Raw genomic sequence first — 17,875 nt, 5'->3', positions numbered from 1 at the left:
ATCAGCTCTATTCTTCTGCTGCTGATATCCATTAAAAAAATCACTCCTAAAATATAAAATGTCAGTAATCTTCATTCCTTTCTTCTCCAAGATGAAACTAGTCTTATAGTAGTATCCTAATTTTTATCCTAAATATCCTAATTTTTCCATCACTTATAAGACAATAAAAAAGGTTGATAACTCTACATAATACGGCATGTCTTTTACAAGTTAGTAGTTGTGTGTTATTCCTAACTGTTGACAGTTTAAAGGGGTTCCTTTCTAATGTTACATTTCCTGCATTTTATGTCAGAATAAAGCTTGAACTTTGCCATCACTTCCTCAATAGAAATGATATCTCCTGGGGTTCACATTCTTATGGTCATTTTGTGACAATTGGTTTGACCAAGTCAAGAGTGTTGTTCTTTCTCTGGGGTTTCTGTTATCTTCTTTTCAGTCCATTGAAAACAGCTCACTGTAGTACTTGGGCGATTTATATTTTGCTTATGTTGCTTGTTGAATGGAAATGGCTGGGATTTGCAAGTTTGTGGCATAAATAAGCACCAGATTTTTATTATACAAATATTTCTTCCTTTTACTACCTATATCAGATGAGTTTCTGACTCATAAGAGAGATGGATATTTTAAAATATAATTCTAGAGTAACTGCAAAAGATGAAATATTTATCTGTGGGCAATTGTTTGCTCTCCCTCTTTAACCAAATAGAGAGATGGGTCAAGATAGCAGTAGCATTGGGGAAAGAAGGCGGGGCTTAGCAGTGAGAAGATGGAGTTTTAGGCTACTCCTGAAATTCCTCTATACCAAAGGACTTTTTGGACGGGTTCTTTGAACCCCAACTGTCCCGAAGACGACAGTGGAGGTGGGGAGGGACCCAGGACCCCAGAGATAATCGCAAATCTCTGGGGGAGGGTATTAACTCCCCGTGCCAATTCCTTTTGGATTAGCCGTGTGCTAACTGAAACTGCAGGTCGCCCCTAAGAATGGAAGAAGTGATATCATCTGGTAAGCTGATTTTATTATCCAAGAGAGATTGTTCCTGTTAAAAATTAAGCTAATTGGAAACCAAACAATAAGAAGATCAGCGGCGAATTAGCTTTTCTAATGGTTTTATGATTGGTGGTTACTTTACCTCTTAAATGCTTCAAGAAACTCCGCGATATCCTCCCCTCTCTGAATCTCCTTAAGTGGATCGTAAAACTTAATTCCTACTAACTAGCCCGTCACGATTCGACATTTTTATTACTTTACTATCCAGCTCTGTTTACAATCAGATAAGATTGACAGCCGGTAAGAGACTATACAAAAAAAAAGAGTGCTTCGAAGCCTCTGGGGGGAAAAAAAAGAGAACTTTTTATTTTAACTACGACACATCATGGCGTCCCAAGATACCCCCAAGACTTCATTTCAGACTCTTTTCTCTGCGTGTAGAGAACTTTTTCATTCTTATCAAAGATTGGAACGAAAACTGGATCAATTTATTCTAAAATATGAAGCTAAAACTGAGAACGTTGAATGCTTAAATGTCCCTGAAACACAAACGGAAAATGTGAGAAATGGTGTCTGGTCTATCTCAGAGGAAGAGAAGAAGGGGGAAGCCATAAAGACGTCTCATTTAAAGAGACAGTGTGCAGAAGGAATGAAGAATCCACCCTTGAGAATTAAAGTTAAATTGGGAAGATTTATAAACCAAGAACAACTTTATTACTTCATCACTGACATTCAGAATCCAAAGGTGCCGAAATATCTTTGTTTGGACTTGCTTATGGAAACATTTGGTAAATCTATTCAACGAATGGCTACTGGACGGAGGAAACCTTGTGGCTGGAGGGACACAGGCTGACAAAAAATTTAAAATTAGCTAGATCGGATTACTTTAATATGTAATAGATATAGCTGAATAATGACTGATATGGATAGCAATATATATAATCTGGAACTGGCTGATAGATTGTTGAATACAATTGAAAACTAGTTAAATCTAATTGCTTTTCTGTGTAACAAATATTGTTGAATAATAATTGATATTGATAGCAATGTATATAATGTGGAGTTGACATGATAATTAACAATTGGATATGAGAAAATACTTTTAGATTACACATAAAGAGTATTAACTATAATAATTAGCACTATTAAAAAACTAAATAGAATCCATACAATCAAAAGTTAATTAATACTGGGAAAATGTTATGATATATGATATAATTGAATATTATGGATGTTTAGCTAAAATATCTAGATCGGATTACTTCAATTTGTAATAGATATAGCTGAACAATGATTGATATAGATAGCAATATATATAATTTGGAATTGGTTGATAGATTGATGAATATAACTGAAAATTAGCTAAATCTAATTGCTTTTTTGTGTAACAGATATAGTTGAATAATAATTGATATTAATATTAATGTATATAATGTGGAGTCGATAGGATAACTAACAATTGGATATGAGAAAACACCTTTAGGGTATACATAAAGAGTATTAACTATAATAATTAGCACTATTAAAAAATTAAATAAAATCCATATAATTAAATGGTAATCAATATTGGGGAAATGTTAGGATATATGATATAATTGAATATTATGGATGTTTAGTTAAAATAGAACATGAGGATTTGATGATAATAGAGGATTTTACAAATAAGTAAATGAACTGCCAGCATGTGTCATGGACTAATTCCTTAGCATAACTAAGGATGAAGGATGTTTAAATAATTATAATAATTAAAACCGGAGGTATAATGATGTTGATATGGCAAATATTTGAGTTAAGATACTTGAATTATTAGGAGTCAATCGAAGAGAAGCACCAAAACATGTTGTAACCAGTTGATATACTTCTTATTTTTTTCATAATAGACACCTGTGTTTTGTTTTGTTTTTCTGATTGTTGTCTTTGTTTCTTTTTCTGTATTATCTGTAATTGATTGATATATTAAGAAAGATGTTGTACCAGTTTTAAACTAAAACTTAAAAAACATTTAATAAAAAAAAAAAAAAAAAAAGATAGCAGTAGCATTTATATACTGCTTCACAGTGCTTTACAGCCCTCTATAAACAGTCTACAGAGTCAGCCCTATTGCTCCAACAATCTGGGTTTTTATTTTACCCACTTCAGAAGGATGGAAAGCTGAGTCAACCTTGAGCCTGATGAGATTCGAACTGCCAAATTGCAGCCAGCTGGCAGTCAGCAGGAGTAGCCTGCAGTACTGCACTCTAATCATTGCACCACCAAGATGGCAGCTGCAGAAGTCCTACCCTTTTGTCTTAACATGTATGAAGGAGTTGGTTTTTAATTGCGCTACTATCACTTCATTTTGACTTGTTGCTGTTGCTATATTTTGTATATTTTGTAATATTTTAAGGCCATTAATGTATTTTAATCTCTTAAATAAAACATTATTGCAATGCTTCTAAGTATAAGGGAAGGCAAAAGGAGAAACGGTTTGCAATTTATTAAAGAAGCTGCATCTTTCCCCCAGGGTCACAGGGTGGTTGGGCAATCCACAGAACAGACACAGCTGCTTTAAAGAGTTGCTGTTTATGCCACAGCTTTCATCTTTTCTGAATTACAAATTACTTTCGAAGCACTGAACAGCTCTGTTTGTGTCTCTTCTCTCACTGTTATTATTTTTATATCTTGGCCCTCTCTTCTAGGAGCTAAAATTCTTCCAATTTTTATCTTTGCCAATATTCTAATGGTAAAGCTGAGAAGAAAAGTCTTCCAGTGAGAAATTAGGAACTTTTGGCAGTCTCTTTTAGACAGCAATATGGGTCAAATCTGATGATGTGTTTGGATTTCATTCCGCTGCCCTCTCTGTCACATCTTTGTCTCTGACAATGGGTATTTCTATACCAGTGGTGGGTTCCGGATCCCGTTCCAACTGGTACGTGCGTGCGTGGAAGCGCCAAAGGCTTAAAGGACAGGTAAGGAGCTCAGGTGGGTGGGTGGGCCCTCTGCAGCACCATACCGAAACGGTACCCAGTGCCCCAGGCAGGCTCCGGTACGCCTGTAGCGGGGTGTACCGCCTGCAACCCATCATTGGTCTTTATTCTTTCCCTTTAAATTTTCTGTTATGATTGGGATATTAACGTTTGACTTACAGGAAAGACTTATAATTTCTACTAAGATATGTGGTAGGTAAAGGGATATTTGCACAAAGTGGATTATTTATTTACAAACCCTACATTTAAAGACATTTAAAAATGTCTTTCATTTTTTAAATCCATTGGTAAACTTTAAAGAAAAGGACGCTTTCCTGGCCAACTAATCCCTGAACTCATCACGACCCTGATCTGACCCTATTGGTTCCATAGTATGAATGGTATGTGATGAGTTTTTACTTTTGCTTCGCTTCATTATGCATGCAGCATTCCACTGAAGGGACACCCCGCTTCACCCCATGCAGGACGAGGCACTCATGAATCACTCAGAATTAGGCAGCTGTCATGTACTTGCCTGTCTCCACTTGCACTTAACCATGGCACAGACATGCCCTGACTGCATTTTTCTTTCTGCTGCTGATGCTTCTTCATTATTACATTGCTTTCAGCTCATCCTTCCAGCCAATGAGTAAGTTGAGCTTAACTATGTGGGTGGCAAAACAATATCTGAGGCACTTTCCAAGAGCAACCTAAGAAAAATGAAAAAATTGCTGAGTGTTGTCACCCATCTTCTCTTGCAGAGTGCAGTGACTTGAAAGAAACAGGCAAAAGAAACTGGATAGGAACTGGCACCGGGGAAGGCACTTCAACTCAGCAGCAGAGAAAAGACCCAGAGATACAAGTGGACATACAACAGTTCATTTAGTGACTGTTCAATGTTACAACGGCATTATGACCATTTCTCACACTTGCAAGATTTGCAGCATCCCCTTGGTCACGTGATCAGAATTCGGACTCTTGGCAACTGATTCATATTTATGACAGTTGCTGTGTCCCAGGGTCACGTGATTCCCATTTGCAACCTTCTGACAAGCAAAGTCAATGGGGAAGCCAGGTTCACTTAATGACAGTGGTACTAATTTAATGCCTGCAGTGATCCAGTTAACAACTATGGCAAGAAAGGTCGTAAAATGGGGCAAAACTCACTTAACAAATGTCTCCCTTGACAACAGAAATGTTGGACTCAATTGTGACTGTAAATCAAGGACTACCTGTAATGCTTGGGAGGGTAAACAGTACAAGTAGTCCTCTACTTATGACCACTGTTGAGCCCAAAGTTTATTTGCTAAGCAAGACAGTCGTTAAATGAGTTTTGCCCCATTTTACATTTCTTGTCACAGTTGTTAAGTGAATCACTGCAGTTATTAAGTTAGTAACACGATTGTTAAGGGAATCCAGCTTCCCCATTTATTTTGCTTGTCAGAAGGTCGCAAAAGATGATCACAAGACTCCAGGACACTACAACCATCCTAAATATGAACCAGTTGCCAAGCATCCAAATTTTGATCACGTGACCATGGAGATGCTGCAACAGTCATAAGTTTGAAAAACGATCATAACAGTCACTTTTTTCAATGCCATTTTAACTTTGACAAATGGGTGTTAAGTTGAGAGCTAGCTGTACTACAGGCATATTTCTCAGAACTGAACAGGGAAGGAGAGAGAAATTGCAACATAAAGGGAAAGGAGGGTTTTTAGGAACCCAAGCAATTCTGTGAAAAATAGTCTCATGGGCAATGAAAACATGAGCCTTTCGTGCTAAAGTTTTGTATCACCCTGACTATAAGGGTATTCAAACAGTATTCTGATCTAGGCTTCCCAAGAGCATGAAGCAAACTCCTTGCCCTGACAAAAACTCCTTTTATTAATTTACTGTGAATTCTGCTCATTCACATCCAGCAAAGTCTTTCAAGGGAGGATTTATAGTCATAGATCTTATCTGGCTTGGAGTGGCAAGGAGTCTCGAAGAGTCACAAACTAATTAAGTGAACTAATTGTCTCCTGCAAACTCTACTCCACTCCCCTTTCCTAACCCTAATCCTTTTTTATTTCCTCTGGGAGGAGCCATTCATCGTCCACCTGTGGCCTTACTCCCAAGTCCACCTCTGTTCTTTAGCTGTTGCCTTCGTCTGATAACTCTGCACATAGACGCACTGGGAACAGGCTACAGCTGTTCATCTGCCTCCCTGATGTCTGACTCTGAAGGCTGCTGATAACTGACATATGGCCCTGGCCCCATCTCTGCCTCTGAAGCAGAGCCCTCATCAGAGCCTTCTCCAGACTCCAAAACTGGCCCATGTTCCTCCCCAACCTCCTCACTGTTCAAATCTGCTGCCAGCTCCACTGGCCACTGACGGGCCACAACAATTAGTACTTTCCCTTTTTATCTAAGTAGTGGGCAAAGAGAATCCACCAGTGTTATGTCTGAATTGAATTTTTTGGGATAGTAAAATCTAAAGTGCAGAACGTAAAGTAATTATTGTGTGTATTATTTAATCTTTGATAGACAGGAAAAAAATATTATTTCAAAGAAAACCCCTCTTTTTATTTCTTTTTTTTTGGGAGAGGAGAAGTTTTTGTGATGAACATACTGTGTAAAAGCTTTCTCTATTTTCTCACTGTCACCAGTGGAGGCCATGAAGATCATCTACCACTGCTAAATTGGTTTGATTCGGCAGAAACAAGTCAGTATCTTCAAAAGAATCGGGAAGACTCTCCATAAACTTAATATTGGGAAATTTATTAAGCAATTTATAAAGCAAAATTTATTAAGCAGAGGTTGCCAAGCTATAAAACCATATAATCTTTTGAAGCATTTGAGGTAATACATACTCAGCACATTCTAACATTTGTTTTATAAAATAAGATTTTCCCAAATTGGAAGGCCAGCTTATAATGCAAGAGAAAGGATGTACAAACTGCACACTGCTTTTTGTCATATTTAAAAGCTGTAAGATACCCCACAATGATCCTGTATCTAAAGCACCCTTTTATTATAGACAACTTGTAGCATTTTTCTGAGCACCCATGTTTCCCGAGCCTGCTTCTCAATCCTAACAATGCCTGTACCTTGATCTCTTTCTTTTCCTCAATCTCTGTTAGACAAAAAACCATCAACCAAATCTTTCAAGCTTTCAAAGTTAATCTTAACACAGTTGGTACTATGTAACGTTAGACCCTTCACCTTTAACACGGTTGACCTGTTTTGGGACCTCCTGCCTGCCACGCACACGGTGAGTGAAGTGTTTGGAAGAATCTGCCTTGTCAGCTGTCGTAATAATCATCTAATTCACAACCCTTCTCTAATAAAATCCTTCTGCTAATAAAATGACAGAATCAGTATCATGATAGAGGCATCTATCCCCCAAACGTCTTCAACATATCATTACATTCATGTTGCAGATGCTAGTGTGTGAATGTAACAAACCATAGGTTGAATCAAGCACACTGTTGAAGACATGGGCCTCGTAGCATATAGGGCAGCCGTGAAAAAAACAACCATAAAATTCAAATGCTGTGAGGACCCCATTTATGACAGCAAAACCATTCAAAAAGTAAACACCTACTTGCTTTTCACCACTTTGCAGAGCATGTTGGGTTTTGATCTTCTCAATATGTGCTTCTCAGCCCTGGAACCAATGTGAGTCTTTGTGGCTGCCACAGTAGTGGATGGGCAAGCTGTGGGAATGGGAGGTGGGGAGGTGGAGATAGCGTGGAATGTGTAATCATAATAATATTATTTCCCCTGGGAATCAAGGACATCTCACAAGCACCTGGAGCAGTGGTGAGTTTCAAATTTTTTTAGAACTTCTTCTGTAGGTGTGGCCTGCTTTGTGGGAGTGGCTTGCCAGCCATGTGACTGGGTGGGAGTGGCTTGGCAGCCATTTGACTGTGAGGGCACGGCCAACTTGTAAAATGAGGTGGAACTCACTTAACAATGCACTTGCTTAGCAACCAAAATGTTGCCTCAGAAACTCTGGCATTTGAAGCACGCGTCTTAAAGCTGTCAAGTTACAAGACCCTTGCACCCCTAACCCTTTAGAAAAAAAAGTCCCAGGGGTGTTCAAACTTGACAGCTTTAAGACTTGTGGACTTCAACTCCTAGAATTCCTCCTCTCGCTCTTCATCTTGATGATGTGCGGACGGGTGGGGAGAGGGAGCTGGAACCAGTTTTAAACGGCACTGTAGATTTATGGAACCTCTTCTATAAAAAAGGTCAGAACTGGCAGGAACCCACCCCTGACTTGGAGAGGCATGACTGGAAATTAACCATAGTTAACCATGTGATGCACATGTGGATTGAGGGGAGGGCACTTTGACTTTACTTTGGGTGGGGAGAACACGAGGCTTTCAAATTCAGGTTTTCTCCAGGTGTGCCAATATGACATTTCTAATAAATCTATACTTTGAGGAAGATGCCTGCCTCAGAGTTTTGATTCTTTTGGAACCCTGGCATTAATCTGAAACTGCTATTAAAACAACAAAGCAGCTTCCTGTGCTGCGGAGCTGCTGTCCAGAGTCCTGAGCTCTGGTCGCATCCCCAGTCTACCCAGTAGCGTAAAGACTCAGGGAAGATGGAGGAGAAGATCGCAACCACTGAAAGAGCCACCGGAGGCAGTTCAGAGAGCATTTGCAGAACACTCTGCTTCCTCTCGGTATCTTCAATGGTTGAAGTGGAAGCAGCAGAGGCCGAGTGTCGGCAGGGCACACGGCCCAAGGAGCTGGCACTCTAATAGATCATGCACATGGAACCCTCCCAGTGGGGCAATGGCATGGGACTCCCTCCACCCCAAGAGTTGGCTTGGGGGGGGTGATGTTCCAGGAACTCCAGATCACATCAGGCTGGTCCAAGCGCACCATAGCCTTCAAGTGGAGAGTAACAAGGCCTCCCTAACTTAGCAAGTCCAGGGAGTGGGGTCTTCCACCACCTTCTCTAAGCCAGTCACTAGCCGTCACTTTGCATTGCGGGAGCCACCAAGACCCGGGTCTGCAGCAAAGGCACCAAGCCGCCCAGTAGAAAATGCCGGGCAGAGAAGAAATTGCTGCTGAAGAAATGGCGGCTGGCGGCCCAGAGCAACCTCTCCAGAATCACCCTCGATTGCGCAGTCGCTCAAGTGCAAGACATGATTCGCTGCTCCCAGATCAGGAGGCGGGAGAATCAGTGCCTCCTTTGCATATGAATTTTTTTGCTTTTTAACCCTTTCTTAACTTTTAAAAGGCGAAAAATTCCTTATGCAAAGGAGGCCCCGAGTTCTCTCGCCTCCTCCTATAGTTAACACTAAGCAGACACCAAGCCACTGTGACTTGGAATCTGCTAGCAACTACATTGGCTTTAATTATTTTAAATAAATTCTTTAAATTCTTTCCTTTTCCTGAGGAGACTGGTGAGGCCCCACCTCCCCTGCCTCTAGTGACTGCACGTCCCTGGCACTCGAATAATTAACAGTAAGGATTCTTACTTCTTATTATAGTAAAAATAACATATTGAATGCAGAATGGGGGAAAAAGTTATACCTCCATACATTTCAATTATTTTGGAGTAGGTTGGGTGAATGACACATCAACATTCATAATAACAGGTTTTTCTAAAACTTGTAAGTGAATAACAGATCCTAACTTGCATTTCCATTTCTTCCAATCCATATGTTGTGGATAGTTGCTGCTCCATTTCCTGCATCTGTACCTCCACAGGCCTATGTGACATGTTTGGTTGTGGGTTCCCACCCCATTCAAAATCCATGGGCATTGTAAATGTTGCAAACATTTCATCAGACTCCCATTCTGAAAGAAACACCAAATCATATAGGCGTCATTCTTGCTACAGAAATGTAGAGCCACCCCTTAAATGCTAACAACATATAAATTGAAACAGGAGGTCATCCTTACACATTATTGTTTGGTGATAGACCTTCATTGCATTCCCTAACAACCAAGGCCCTTTATACAACAGTTATGCCTGCAAATTAAATAACATGCCTTCTAATTCTCTCTTGTGTGTCCCTGTTATATATGCGACATTGTGAATCTGTGGCCGCTGTAAATGTGGCAAACAGTTCATTTTCCTCACATTCTGAAAGAAAAATTGAATCAGGCTGGAATCTGTTTTGCTACACAAAAGGACATCCCGCCCCTCTAATATTTGCATGATAAAAGGAAAAAGAATACCTTTACACACTGTGAATCTGTAGCCTCATTCTAATAAACACCAAACACCTGATATAAATATTATTTACTACATCTGTGCCATGCAATGTCTTAAAATGGTTATAAAAACACATTAATATCGGTCATCCTGAAGAATTCTTCTTTACTGGTCAGCAGAGCAGGGCTCCTATGGTTAACTGACTAGCACCTTATCAGTTTCAACTACACACACTTCTAGTACCCCAACACTGTTGGCATCATATTTATTCCAGCAATCGTTACCCATTACAGAACAGAAATAACAACAGATTTCCAAGTGCTTCAGTATATATGTTTTATTTTAAATTCAATCTCTTTACATTAAGGTTTTTTTGTAATGAATTTCTGATACATTTTGGCATATCAATCTCCTAACAGATATAGGTGTCTCATCTCGAATTCTTGTCATTGACACCAGCTGTTTTTTCACCTTCTCAATGCTTTGACTTCATCCTTGTGAAATATAATTTATTCATTTTTTCTGAAATATTGATGATTATCTATACAATTTGAGGTATTTGATGACACATTCTTTTAACAATGCTTGCTTCATCAGTTCCATCCATTTGGTCTTCATTTTACAGCATCCCATTAAACAATGATGCAGTATCTTTACAATGCAACTCTTGACAATTTGCAAAAGTCCTGTGTTCTGATGAATGTCCAGTTATGAAAGAAGAAATGTCATACATTGTATATTCATTTTTCAACTTATGAAACTTTTTAGTTTTCAGTGTCTGCATACACTCACCGTTTGGTGTTTGACAGAACCGGCAATGAAAAATCTTAATCACCAAGTCATGCTTATTTTCAATATTAAATATTTTACATGTTTTCCTAATTCAATGGACTCTCTTTGCTAGTTCAGGTATCACTTTTACATCAAATAAATCATCATCTGGCTCTAACTGGGAATAAAGAACATCTCTTTGTCATTTCCCAGAATGTCTGGTAAGTCCTGTTGAGAGGCCACATCTTCCCATTGTACTGCATCACATACGTTATAATATGGTAGTACATGGTAGTACAAAAATCATACAATATATTTTATGACAATCTGTCAAAATAGGCAGTTCCATGGGTGGGACACTTTGCAGTGATGTCATGGTACCCCCTGAAGGAAGGATTATAGGCATGACAGGGTGAACCGGGACGATGTTACAGTACTTCTGGAAAATAGGAATGTGGAGCATAAAGGGCCTAGGGAAATGCCATCTCACTGCTTCCAGTGAAATGGATTTTGGGGCAGGCAGGGCAGAAGGATATGATGTCACAGTTCTCTGAGGGAGGGAGCGGAAGTGATGTCACAAAGGGTTGGGGCTAAACCGCCTAATAAAAACAGTATGTACTACATACTACTCCTGCAGGCTCAGGGCTGGCTAAACTTAAAGACTTCTCTGGTGAAAGGGAAAGAGGATAGGGTTGGAGAAGAAGATATACCAGAGAACTACTTTGGCTGAATGAATTATGCAATTTGTGGCAACAATAAATTCCCCTTTTCTCAGCCTTTTCTAAAAACAACTCTTCTTTAATTTCATTCCATAATTCCCCTAGGTTCAGATCTTCAAAGTGATCTCTGATGTTCTTTTTGAAAATTGTGGGGATGTGTTCAAAATCATAGAAACTGGTTGGTTTGCTTCTTCTAAGTCTTAGACTTGGAACATGCACACAATGAATTCATGATCTGTCCCACATATTTACTGTTGTTAACCAATCTCTTCTGTTTCATTGTACAAATAACAATTTGATTTCTATGTGCTCCCTCTGGCAATGTCAATCTATATAGATGTCATTTGGTTATTTGTAGACAGTGTTTGCAAGTGAGGAAATGATTAGATTGGCAGAAACTAATAAATCATTCTCCCGTTTCATCTCTGTATCCTGGCGCACATAGTCTAACTATATTTTCCCCCTTATTATTTCTATTATCAGCATTCCAGCCTGGAATCCCATGTAACACATCTTGCTAGCATGTTTTGTCAATTTCAGATTGAACATGTCAGTTTCCTCTTCCTCTGCATCAGTGTTTGGAGGATAAACTTGGATAGCCATTATATTAAACAGCTGTCCACAAAGTCTAACTGATATTACTCAGTCGTTATTTAGTACTGTCTGTCATATCTTTCCTCACTACTCCTTATGTGTTTGTCATGTCCTGAATAGTAAACAGTGTGATTTTTTTTTCACCAAGAGTGTCCAGTTCCAATCCATTTTAATTTTGGATGTCTAAGATGTCAATGTGTAATCAATACATTTCATTTGTCACTGCACTAAGCTTTTTCATATTCGTGCTTCTAACATTTCATGTTCACACTGTAATTCTGTCTTTGCAGTTTCTAATATTTTTTCTTGCATAGCAACATCTGTAACTAGATACAGCAAAGGCTTTAATTTAACTGCTTTATAAACACCAATAGTATCCCTAAATATCCTCAGCTGTTCCTTAGTAGCATGTTGAATGTCATATGATTTGAGTGCCCCATCATCCAGTCTTACATTGTCAACCACTTTATCTAGCAATGTAGTTTTCTTGTTAAAATAGCCTGGTAGTGCAGTGGTCAGAATGCAGTAGTGCAAGCTAATTCTGCCCATTGCCAGGAGTTCAATCCTGACCAGTTCAAGGTTGACCCAGCCTTCCATCCCTCCAATAAAATAAGGTTCCGGATTATTGGAAGCAATATGTTGACTCTGTAAACCGCTATAAAGCACCTTGAAGTGGTATATAAGTTAAGGTGACCAGATTTTCAGATTGGTAAAGAGGGACACCATTGACCGGGGGGATCGGGGGGCTTGATTAAAAAATTTATATTTTGTCAAAAGCTCACAAAAGGCGATTAATGACCCCAGGACTGAAACCATCATAAATACGAATCTGTTGCCAAACAAAATTTAGATCACATGACCATGAGGATGCTGCAACGGTCGCTAAGTGTGCAAAAATAGTCGCAACGGTCGCTAAGGGTGAAAAATGGTCATCAGTCACTTTTTTCAATGCCATTGTAACTTTGGTCACTAAACGTTTTCCCCATCCTCGAGACACCTCACTTCTTCCTTCCTTCATTCCTCTTGCTTATCTACCTTCATCTTATCCATCTTCTGCTCTTTCCCTCTCTTCCTTCCTTTCTCCTTCCATCCTCTCTTTCCTCACTCACTCCCTTCCTCTTTTTCTCTTCCTTCCTCCTTCCATTCTTTCAGCTTCCTTTCTTTTGCCTATCTACCTTCTCTGTCTTTCTGCTCTTTCTATCTCTCTCTTCCCCTTCGCTTCTGTTCCTTCCTCCTTCCATCCTTTCTCCTTCCCTCCTTCCTATTTCTTCCTTCTTCCTTCCTTCTGCCTATCTACCTTCACCTTCTCTGTCTTTCTGCTCTTTCCCTGTCTTCCCCTTTCCTCCCTCCCTTCTTTCCTTTCTAGTTCCATCTTTTCTTCTTTCCTCTCTCTCCCTTTTTCTTTCTTCCTTCCTTCCTCCTTCCTCTTGCCTCTCTCCCTTTTTCTTCCTTCCTTCCTTCCTTCCTTCCTTCCTTCCTCCTTCCTCTTGCCTATCAACTTCATTCTCTTTACCTTTCTGCTCTTTCCCTCTTCCCCTTCTCTTCCTACCTCCTTCCCTCTTTTCTCTTTCCCTTCTTCTTTTTCTTCCTTTCTTCTTCCATCTTCCTCCTCCTTCCTCCTTCTATTCTTTCTCCTTCCATCCATCTTTTCTCCTTCCATCTTCTCCCCCCTCCCTTCTTCTTTTCCTTCCCCCCTCCCTCCTTCCTTCCTCTCCTTCCCACTCTCTCCTTGGGAGGGGACAAAACCCAAGGGCTAAGGGGGCGGGGTGGGGGACAGCAGAGACCAAATAAAGTCAGTAGATCTTATTTATCCTGGTTTAAAACTACCATGTTATCTTTTCCACTTTAATTTTGTTTGTTCTCTATGGATGGACTTTTTACAAATGCCTTTTACTTTTAAATTGGACTGGTCTTTTTTTCCTTCTTCCTCTATACTTTTCCCATTTTTTGTATTCGTGGATTAAAAGACTCTTTCCTCGCAAGGCTTGGTCGGATCGTAATCTATAAACAATTCTTTTCCTCACTTACGGAGTTCAGAGCTTAGAAAGAGAGGCAAAAACAGAGGGAAAAGAGGTAACACTGCCATCTAGAGGCTAGAGGCTTGGCAACATCTGATACAAAACTATTGGCTTTGTTTACTGAAAGGGTCAGTGGAAAACGTTCTGTTTATACAGGTGTTCCTTTGAAGGAAAGAGAAAGATTTGAACTGAAAAACTTCACTGAATTTGTTTGAAACCTAGCAAAAGCCTTGGATGTTTTAGTGGCAGTGTTTATAACCTGGAAAAATGGCACGCTATGAAGAAGAAAAGGAATTAACATTGCAAAGAACTATTCTAGAAATTCAAAAAGTCTTAATAATCACAGAGAAAATTGAAAATAGACTTGAAATTATAGATCAAAATACAGAAAGTACGGAGGAAAGAGTTGGGAATACTTATAAAACAATGATGAAATTTGAGGACAGAATTCAAAAATCCACAAAGATATATGAAAGTGATAAGAAAATTGTTGACATTGACAGAAAATAGTGTGTGGAGGGAAATGATAAGTGCGAAATATGGAAAGGAGAGATCGATGAACTGGAACTCTATCTCAGATGTCAAAACATAGATGAAGAAAGGGAAGAAAATTTGGCAGCAATAATGAGAGTAATCTCGGCAGAAGCACCAGTGATAACAAAAGTCAAGGTGTTGAAAGGAAGAGATGGAGGGTTTCGAATCTTTATAAGATATGCAATGAACAACAAGTTGTAAGAGAAGTCCACATAAGACTTATCAAGAAAACACTTAGAATTCTACAAATGGCAAGAGATATTGGACTGCACTATTTCTGGAAGGATACAGGATGATGAAAGGAAATGTCACAATAAAATTTAGTTAAATGTAGTTAAATTTTGAGTACTATGTATAAGACAAAGTAATAATAGATATAAATGATAATAATGATAATAAAGCATTTATATATACTAGATTGATAATATGAAATGTTATACAAACACTTGTAAGTGAGGATGATGGAGATGATGTTGAAAAGCCTTTTTATAAATGATAAATAATTCCATATAGAAGAGAATATAAAGATGTAATATCATGGGATGATTTCAGGATGATGTAATGAAACGCCATAATATAAATTTACTTCAAATTTAATATGCCATATAAAAAGGATGTAATAATAGTTATGCTTAATGGATGTTTAACAATTATAACAATTTGTATACATGTATATTAGATTGATGATACTAATAATGGGAAAAGCATGGAATTGAAAATTATTAGTGTTATCAATGCTAAAATAGAATGATTTAGAATAGGATATAAAAAAATTTATTTATTATTAGATATATAGAAGATATAATGAATTATTATAATATGAATGGATACATATTTAGAATACCTTGTTTAAAATGGAGAAACAATAGTGATAATCAAACAAATGAAGTATAATAATATATCCAAAGATATTTGATTGATAATATGTGATTTTTGATAAAGCTGGAAAGGATGCAGAAAGATCTTGTGACCAATCGACACACTGTATGCAGTTGAAGAGGTTTTTATGTTGTATGTTTTGTGCGTTTGTGCTTGTTTGAAAATAAAAAAAATATTTAAAAAAAGAAAAAAAGTGACGAATCCAAGGTCACCTAGATGGCTAGGTGCTTAAGGTGGGACTAAAACTCACACTCTAGCCTGTTTCTAGCCTGATGCCTTAACCACCACATGAAACTGGTTCTCAAAGGTTTTGAATACAATAGTATTAAAATGGCTCAATGGTTAGTGCCACATGTTTGTCAAACCCCTTGAATTAAAGCAAAAACTTTCAGTTTGCTCACTTCTTGAGTGGTTTATTTCAAATTCAATGTGGTGGTGTGCAAAGACCAAATGCCCCCCAAAATTATCATTGTCAAAAATATTTATTAACCTGACTGTATGTATATTTTCCGGTGGTTAATCAAATGAACCAGATTAGAAAAATATACAGAATTCTAAATAGTATTCTGCTATGCATTACTATTTTTCTACTCTTTACATTGCTCTTTCCCTATATTGATCATGAAAACAATAAAATATTGGATGCTGAGAAATTAAAACTTTCCTATTTGTTGGATCGCATTGCTGCGAACTTATAAACCAAATCAGGGGAACATTTTGCAACCGAGGGTGCTGCAAGGAAAGTGGGGAGGGAGGCAGCTCTGCCATTTTGCAAGGAATGAGAAACGGTGCTTTAATCCGAAGGAACTGCAATCGGAACCATAGACAGAGAAAGAAAGAAAGATCCTTGTAGCACAAAACCCACCTTTGCATAGTTGTGAGAACATAGGTAAAACAAAACAAAAAAGCACAGTGCCCCTCCGCCCTCTGAATGGGACTCAGCATGACTCTGATTTGAATAGAAGGACACGGGCGGGGAGATAAACACCTTCATTTGCATTCTCTGCGACCATGATGCTTTGCGAGGAACAATCCCAGGGGCTACCCGTGACTTTTTGCAGATTTTTCCTTTTGTGCTAAAAAAAAACAACAGGACTTTTTAAAAATGCCACAGAATGAGCTGTCCTCCTCCTCCATCACTAACAGCTGGGGGCCTCAGAAATCAGAGCGAAAAGCCAGTCTTCCATCTCTTCCCTCTTCTTGGATTCACTCTGAAGTTTCTTAAATCCCACCCCCTCTCTCTCTGTATCTGTCTCTATCTCCCTCCGTCTCTCTCTCTCTGTCGTTCTCTCTGTGTATCTGTCTCTCTGTGTGTCTCTCTCTCTCTGTGTCTCTCCTCCCTCCCTCCCTGTGTGTGTGTGTGTGTGTGTGTGTTCTCACTCTGTATGTGTGTCACGCCTGTCGTCCTGGATCAGGCTGAGCTGCCTGTCTTTCTTCAGCACCTCCCAGGGGTGCACATCCATCGTAAAATCCATCGGGTCGTCCAAAGTTGCGGGGCTCAGCAGGACCTTGGCTGAATGCGTGCAAATGCTCAAGTCCGCTGCTCGCCACTCCTTAGTTAGTTGCAAAGTTCTCTCCAGAGATTCTGGCAGGCGGAGGCAGCGCTTGCCTCTCGAGCTTTGGCGAAGGGGATTTTTTCTGCGTGATGGAGCCTGGGCGGCAGGGAATTTCCCCGCCGAAATAGAAGGCAAGGCTTTCAAACTAGTCTGATCCTGCTTGAAAAGGTTGCTGTGGCGGAGCAAAGGGTGCCCTAGCTGAAGATTCCCTCTTTCAGTCGGTCTCTCGAATTCACCCCCCTCTTTTCTTTTCTACAGAAGGAAAGGGTTTTTTGACTGGGCAGCTCGACATGATTAAGGCCGTTCTGCTCCTCCTTTGCGCTGCCCTCCTCTCTCTGATAGCCACCTGGTTAAAAAGGAGGAGGAGCCCATTGAGGAAGATGAGGAATGCGAGGGGGATCCCTGCCCCCGCAGATGGGCTCTGGATTATCGGAGCCTCCTCTTCCTCCTTTTTAACCAGGTGATCTTTGGCTGCTGCATAAGCCCATGGGCACAAGCTGCCCTCTTTTCTCTGATAGCCGCTTGGTTAAAAAGGAGGAGGAGGTTCCGCTGGTCTGGAGCCCATCTGCGGGGGGAGGGATCCCCCTTGCATTCCTCGTCTTCCTGGATGGGCTCCGACCCAGCAGAGTTGCCTCCTCCTTTTTAACCAGGCGGCTATCAGAGAGAAGAGGATAGGGCGTGCCCGTGGCCTTGTGCAGCACCCGAATT

The sequence above is a fragment of the Thamnophis sirtalis genome, unplaced genomic scaffold (assembly GCF_051295495.1).
Source record: "Thamnophis sirtalis isolate CommonGarterSnake01/CBP01778 unplaced genomic scaffold, rThaSir2_p1.2 scaffold_6, whole genome shotgun sequence".
NCBI classification, from domain to species: domain Eukaryota; kingdom Metazoa; phylum Chordata; class Lepidosauria; order Squamata; family Natricidae; genus Thamnophis; species Thamnophis sirtalis.
The sequence above is the reverse complement of the archived record's forward strand: the minus strand, read 5'-3'. Positions refer to the sequence as shown.